This window comes from Polistes canadensis, unplaced genomic scaffold, assembly GCF_001313835.1.
Source record: "Polistes canadensis isolate GaletaPanama2010 unplaced genomic scaffold, ASM131383v1 scaffold_74, whole genome shotgun sequence".
In the NCBI taxonomy this organism is placed as follows: Eukaryota; Metazoa; Arthropoda; class Insecta; order Hymenoptera; family Vespidae; genus Polistes; species Polistes canadensis.
In genome coordinates this window covers 633,306-640,642 of record NW_014569621.1, presented here as the reverse complement: position 1 = coordinate 640,642, position 7,337 = coordinate 633,306, and positions in this window count along the sequence as shown.

Sequence of the window (7,337 nt, the reverse complement as noted above, 5' to 3'; positions counted from 1 at the left end):
TGAACACCACCCCATTGTGGATTCGGCCGATGTGGGTAGGCGGGTCCGCAACTCCCGTGTTTGCCCTCGCGTGCATAAAGCAGATTTTCTGTGATTTATGTCGAGTCACCAAACACCACCACCACCACCACCACCACCATCACCACCACCAGTACCACATACTACCACTAACATCACCACTACTAGCACCAATAACGTCAACACCACGACGACTGTGACACCTAGGATCGCTTGATAAAAACGCCTTCGTCTCGTATTCTCCATTCATCGTGGTTTCAATGCTTGGAAACTGAATTCATTCATGGGTCTGTTGCAAGGGCTGGGAAAATCGCGTCTCTCGTATTTCGAAAAAATCCGCTATGGAGAAAGAGAGTAGGAAAGATTTGTCGGAAAACGTAGATATACCAAAGGAATTATTATTTTGTTCCTTTTTGTTTTTTATATACTCGCGTAGAAACTTAAAACAATTATTTTGTTTTTCAAATAATCTCAGACGAATGATTTTTTGACGAGGAAGGAAAATTTATTTGCAGTACCGTGAGAGATCGTTTGTTATTTTTTAGATGTTAGCATCATTTTGATCATCGAGTGTCCGTTGAATGTACCGGAAGAGAGACAACTTTCTTCATATGTTCCATGTGGACACTCACCAGGATGCTTGTATTATTATCACTGAGAAATCTATTGTAATCCGGGAATAACGTCTAAGGTTTCGTATGATCCTGTACCTTTGGATTCCCGATGACGTCTCTTCTTCGATGTCCAAAGACGTCTCAATTACCTGATCCCACCTGCTTTTATCTGCCATTCCGTTAATCCCGCGTGGGAGTAAACTCGATTTTGCTCTCCTTTATATTCCTTCGATGTCCTCTTATTCATCCAGACATTTTTATATACATTCCTAAAAAATATCACATAAATGACAATAACTTTGTTTGATTATTTTTTTGTTCGAATCACACAGTTCAATGTTAAAATTCATTTTTCTATAATTACTCATTAACTGCATCGCTAAATGCAAATGCGTTTATTGTCGAAAATTGTTTGTTTTAAATAAAAGAGTAATAACAAAGATACGAAATGGTGGGACATGCTAAAGATGGCCTTAAAAGAAAATGATAACAAATGAATAGTTCGTTATTTGAAAAAATTGAGCACTGATCAATACTTCGTTCACATTTCACATGTGTTCAACGCAAAAGGTGTACCCGCCCGACCTACTATCCGACGGTCGTCTTCAGGAAAGGTAATAAAACCTTTCCCGACCATTGTGTTTAGAATGAGACCAATCTGCCGTTACCTGCAAACTTTAAGAATACTTTGCTTCGAGTCAAAAAGCGACTTAATTTTGGGTGGCTTCGGGTTTCTGTGCGAAAATAAATATAAAATAATCTACAGAAAAATAGAGATTACAATCAGTTGTTATATTTTGTCGATATGGAAAGAATGCTGTCTTTGTCTGAAAAGATGTTCCCTACCTGGAATATTGTTCTCATTAGTTAAAATATATTTTTGTTTGATGTTACCGTACCAAGTTAAATTACACTATTTGTGGAAAGGTTTACAACTATTAACTTGACGTGTAATAAAGAAAAAACACTTTAAAAGCCAGCAGAATAGAACACCCAAGCATTGGTGCAGTTATTTAAATTTATGCATTATCTTAATTTTGTTACAAAGACCCTACTCTATTTAATCTCTAAAGTGTTAAAAGTGGGGATGGGCGGAGCGTACGAATCTTTTTTCTTGCCCCTATGCCCCTTGGGGGTGGAAACTTTTTCTTACGAACAGACAATATGTTGTCATCAAAATATATGTTCAAAAATATGTTAAGTATTATTAATATAGTTCTAAGGAACGAAAATAAGCATTAAACGTTTTAATTTTCTGATGTGATTTATTATCAATTAAAGAAAGCAGATAAAATAGGCAAATCATAGTAAATAATTATTGTGTAACCAAAGTAATCAGATTCTTCTGAAAAAAAATGATAATATTTTAAGTATGAATTAAAAGAAAAAAGAACTAATATGTTTAAGTGTGTATATATGTGTATATTTGCGTTTGTGTAAGTGAACGAAAATAAGAATAAAAGAAAACAAGGTCATCCCTCGATGCTATGAAATAGTAAAGAACTATGTGCACTTCATATGTATTATTAGCTATGACTCAGTCCAAATGTATGCAAGGTGGACAAGAAAAAAGGATCCGGTGTATAAATCCGTGGGAACTAGCATCACCATTTAAAAAAAAAAATAGGAATCTGTGAAAAAGTTGACCGAATTTATGACAAAATTGGGCGATTGGGTTAGTTTGGCTAGGACCTGAGCCTGGGTCTTCCGTTTGGCTTTGATCGATTGCTCTAACCATTCATTTACCCAAGGCCCTTTGGTCAAACTTGCCATCAATGAATATTTTTGGGACGAAAATTTGTTTTCCTTTTCCAAGATAAATGTGTTCTGTAGCCGATGGTATATAAGCGAGAGCAGAGTGCACATGTACTTGACAAATTTTCAAATGTATTTCTTTTTAAACCTAAATCTACTCTACGAATAAATTTGATTCTACATTTTTGTTTTATTTTTTTTTTTTACGTACTCCCTACTTACTTGTAACATCAGTTACGAGACACGTTGTATATTATTTATTTATTTATTTATTTTCCCGTAGTTTTTCCGTGCCAATTTTTATCACCGTTGCGCAATAAAGATTTTTATTAATTTTTCTTTTTTTGTCCATAGAAATATTGAATAAAACGTGTAAAAATTCAGAATTTGAATTTTCAATTCCCTTGGTGTACTAGGCTTAGTCACGAGTCTGAAATTTTGTCACGTGTTAGTCTCACGACATTAATATTTTATAAATTCGATGCACTTCATGAAACAAGATTTAAGAAAAAAGGTAAAAATACATTCGTAGATAATTCGAAGACGTTGTCTAAACCGTTCATGGTAAACTTTCGAAAGCAATAAATAATAATGTAAACAAAGTTTTTCAAGGCTAAGTATGGTAAAAAGGTTTGAAAGGAAACCTCAGGCATCTTCTTGAGTTGAGTATAACAATACTTTCCATCGAACCGAGTTAAATCTTCTAAGAAAATCCTGTCCGTTTCAATCTTTTATCCTTTTACCCTAAACCTTTTTTCCCCATTATTAAGGGTAGGTTTAACAATTTCTTTCTAACTTGATCCACTCACGGCAAGGACACGCGCCTTTTACCTCGTCCACGCGCAGTATGCACGCCTGTCATTTATCACAGTTTCCTTCATTCTTATTTGTTTAATCCGTGAAATTTAGTCAAGGTTTGTAGCATCCTTCCTCTTGACTCTTGCCGTTTCATGAATCGACCAAAGTTTTCTCTTCGGTTTTTGTTGATGGTTAAAACAATATAACGAATTCTTAGTTTGAAGTACTTTCTCTTATTCCTTCTTCAAAAATGATTTTAAATCAATTTCTATGCGGGTATTTTACATTATTTTATTTTATTTTCATAATAGAAAAATGTAAAAAATAAATATTATAATTATAATATTAATATTTTTTTATTATATATTTATTTTTTCTTCGTGTTTTTCACATTTCAATACTAATGCTTGAAATTCTCGTAATTCTACTGTTAAATACACGAATTCAATAATTTTGTAATATACGTAAATCTTTTAATTTTATAACATAAAATTTGATTCAGAAAAAATGTTTCTCTAAAATCTTCAGCATTCAATCCAAGGAACGAACTTTACTTTTATATTTTTAACAATGTTCTCTTATTATTCTATTGTGGAATTGGTATAGTGGTATATCTTTTTATGGTTTTCTCAATGGAAGCAGATAAATGAATCATTATTATTAGTTTATAAAAATTGATTATCCTAATAAAAATAAATTGTTCTTTGACCGATGATTAATAGTACATAATAATTTTGTATTCACACTAATTTGACTCAAATAATACGTATTTGAAATAATAATAAAAAATTGAATAGAAAAATAACCCAATAATAGAAATTTATTAAAATATTTAAATTAACAATACATTTGTCGTTTCTCTCGACGAAAAAGAAAAAAAAAAAGGAATCGATTCAACCAAACATAAATTCCTATCGTGACGACGAGACATTTTTTTTTATACTCGTTCGACATAACGTGTCAGTTTTTCGAATAAAATCTGATATAAATGGTATCTGTGTCAAGGTTTTAAGAAAATTCGTGAGAAAGGAACGAATAAAAGGAAGAACGGAAGAAAGAGTCAGATTTTTCTTTTTTTCTTCTTCACTCTTTAGAGAGGTTTTTGTGTATCTCTTCGAAAAGAAGATTTGCCTTGAAATTATGCGTCCAGCATTTCGTCGTGCGCCACACTACAGGAGTTCTTCCTTCCACCAATGAAAATGACTCGTGTAACTTTTAGAATAGACCAGCCACGCGCCATATAATTTTACTCTTTTACGCTTCGAAAAAGAAAAAGAAAAACAGGGAGAGGGAGAGGGAAAAAGAGAAACCAAAAGAGGAATAGGAAAAGTACAAAAAAATGATCTGTCGCGCTGGGTCTACAAATTTACGGGAGCTTTTGAAAATCCTTTGGCAAACCCAGTAGTATAAACTAGAGTCTGTCATAAATTAACTTACACACGTAAAAAGGGATGACAAAGAAAAGAGAACGAGAGAGAGGGGTGGGAGGAGGAGGAGGAGGAGGTGGCGGAGGAGGAGAAGGAGGAACGGGAGAAAAAAAAATTACTGGATAGATGGATTGACATAGACAAAAGGATGTGAATGAAAAGTTAAAGTAAGAGAAGGTTACAGGATCCGAGAGAAAAGTATCTCTCTGGGTTAGGTATGTTTGAGAAAAATATTGGAATAGGAAAAAAAACGAGAAGAAAAAAAAAAGAAGACACAAAATAAGGGAAGAGTTTTCATTATATCAAAGTTGTAATAGTTTCTTGAAAATCGTGGGAAAAATCTTTAACTTTTAGTTTCCCAATACATTTTCTCAGGTACAATTATTTTCTTCCATTATAGGCGTGCTCGAGAATGTTACTGTTACCGTTGAGCCCATATACCATGAACAGTTTTATTTAACCAGTCACGAATTATATTCTTTTTCTTTCCTTTTTAGTTACGTTCACGCAATCCGAGTGGTCAGTTTCTTTCTTTAAAATGTCAAACTACAGAATTAGAGATAGATAGAGGGTTGGTGTCACAAGTGAATACCATTATTTAGTACATTCGGTTAACCTATTAATCCGCAATCATGTTTTCTGACAAATTCCTATAAATTATTAGAAATTGAATTTAAAAAATAGTTGTTAAAAATTTTCTATTAACTCTGTAATATCTTTGAATATACTTTTCAATTATAATAATCAAAATTTTATCATTTTGTCATGAAAATTAATATATTTTTGTCAATTGATTGCACACATCAAATTTCGTTGATAAATTTAATATGGTGTACCGTTTTTTTTCCTGTAGTTGATAAGTAAAAGGAACCTTATCCAATTACTGAAGAAAATATTTTTAGAATGAAATATTTAGGTCGTAGTGAAAAACAATGAAATTTAACAAAATTTTGGTATACGGTTTCGAAGTAGAACGCATAAACCATAGTGGTTTAATCCTAAAATAGAAAAGACAAATTCTATTCTATATTTTTTCGAGATTAATCTTCTCAAATCCTTGAAATTGGGCTAGTAGATCTTTGTATTCAGATTTATTTAGAATTCTGAATAAATATAAGATTTGAAAAGATTGAACATCAATAGACAAAAGTTCCATTTAGAAAGATTTCACATGATTCTAATTCAGTTTCAAGGTTCACAAGGATTAGAATTTGTTTTGTTGAACCCATTGTGACCTGTGACGAGCTATTTCGAATTATACCTGCAAGTTAACTTTCAAACCCGACTTTTCAACGTTCAAAGTATAGAACTGTGGTATTTGCTAGAAAAAGGGAAAGCTACTTGAAATTTTAATTTTGTTTTAATATTTCTTATTTTAGAAACAATTTGTTAATAACGCGTTCATCGAAATCTCAACAATTCATTTGCCGAAATTAATTAAATCGATAAATAAATAAATAAATAATAATAATAATAATAATAATAATAATAATAACGAGAGAATGCTGTTTAAAATGAATGCCATAAATTATTGACGTTAGAATACATCGAAAAATTCATGAATTTATAAAAAGAATGGAAAATGAATTATTCAAATATATCATTTGGCAAACAATTTGATCGTTAACAAATGATTTTCAGTTGAGATAGTCATAATTATCTATGACGATCTAATTTGTATGATAAATTTAAAGGAAGGGAAAAAAAAGAAAAGAAAAAAAAAAGAAAAAACATCTGTTTCATGCAACGCGTCGTTCGATTGAGATGAATTACTATAAATAACAGTATTGTAAGATCAGGCTATTATCGAAGTATAGAATCGAGAAAAATCGTGTCTCAGCGTTTATTTAGAAAAGAGGGTAGGAGGGTAGTTGGTTGGTACCGTTTGATTAGTGTCGGCGACATAATGGAGGTCCTTGGACGTACAAATAAGAGAAAGAGAGAGTAGATAGGGTGGTAACGAAGGGGTGGTAGTAGCCCCAATCGCACTATGCCAGAGGTTTTCGAGAATGGCACGGTGGCTCGTAGCCGGGGTACCACATATGGCCGTTTGGGAGTATTAGATAATGGTGTTAGTTATTCTCCCTCTCTCTTTCTCTTTACTTACCCCTCGTATATACTTTTGAGTTTTGCCCTTCGTACAAAGAACCCTGACTCGGTATGTACATCCTAGCTAGGAGGGCACTGTGATTGCGTTCGAAAGTTTAGAGACTTAAACGACTACTATAGTAGCTGTCATCGAAAAGGGGTGCATATCATCCATTATGTTGTTCGGAATGTATTTTTCCTTACTTTTTTTTCTTTTCTTTTTCTTATGATAAATAAAAGAAAATTTTTTTTCATTTATAGATTTCCTATTCGAGATATTATAAATGATCGATTTGATAAATGCGACTTTTACGGTCTATTATTCTCCGGAATTTGTTATGCGACGGCTGACATCAACGAGTGGATTCATTTTGTCGTTCACTTCTTCAACAGGAAGACTTAAACGTGATGCATCTTTTCAATCGAAATGCAATTTTTAATAGAAAAGTATAAAATATATATATATATTAATGGTTTTTAGATTAAAACGTAAAAAAGTATTGAAAATTTTCCAAGTCACTCAATATACTAAACAATTAAAAATATTAGTAGATGCACAACACACATATTTATATTATCAGTGTTGTTAATATACGCACACTTAATACTAAATTAATAAAAAATACTAATAGAAATG